Source organism: Ruditapes philippinarum, unplaced genomic scaffold (assembly GCF_026571515.1).
Source record: "Ruditapes philippinarum isolate M1 unplaced genomic scaffold, ASM2657151v2 ctg6271_1_1_1_1, whole genome shotgun sequence".
Taxonomy (NCBI): Eukaryota; Metazoa; Mollusca; class Bivalvia; order Venerida; family Veneridae; genus Ruditapes; species Ruditapes philippinarum.
The window spans coordinates 13,059-13,713 of NW_026854887.1; positions in this window are offsets into that span (position 1 = coordinate 13,059).

Here is a 655-nt window from a genome sequence, read left to right on the forward strand (position 1 = left end):
AATACCAAGAGGAGATGCGCATATCATCGCCTTGCTCCAGTCAAACCATAATAAAAGTTATTGCCATTGATTAGTTATGCATTATGCATGTAGGACAATATCGTTTCCGCGCTATTTCTCTACAACTATTTGTTTGATTTCAAGGAAACTTTATGGGAAGCATAACTACTAAGAGGATATGCACACATCCTCCTCTTGTTAAGGTCAGACCTTTCAACTCAAGAGTTATGGCCCTTTAACAGTTATGCAGTATGCATATTGAGAAATAGTCTTTTATGTGGTATTTCTCTGCAACCACTGGCTGGAATTTAAGGACACTTTGTGGATACAATAAAATACCAATAGCAACTGTGCATATAGTAACCTTGGTCCTGCCAGACCCTCCAACACAGAGTTATGGTCCTTGATTAATTATGCTGTATGCATAGAAAGCAATAATCGTTTCTGCGCTAATTCTTAGTCAAACCGTTAATACAAAATTATGGCAATTGATGCATTATGCATGTAGTGCAATATCGTTTCCGCGCTATTTCTCTACAACAACTGAATGGAATTCAATTAAACTTTATGGGAACCATTAACACTAAGAGGAGACGGGTTTGTCGCTGCCTTGTTCAGGTCAGACCCTTCAACACCGAGTTTGGCCCTTGATTAA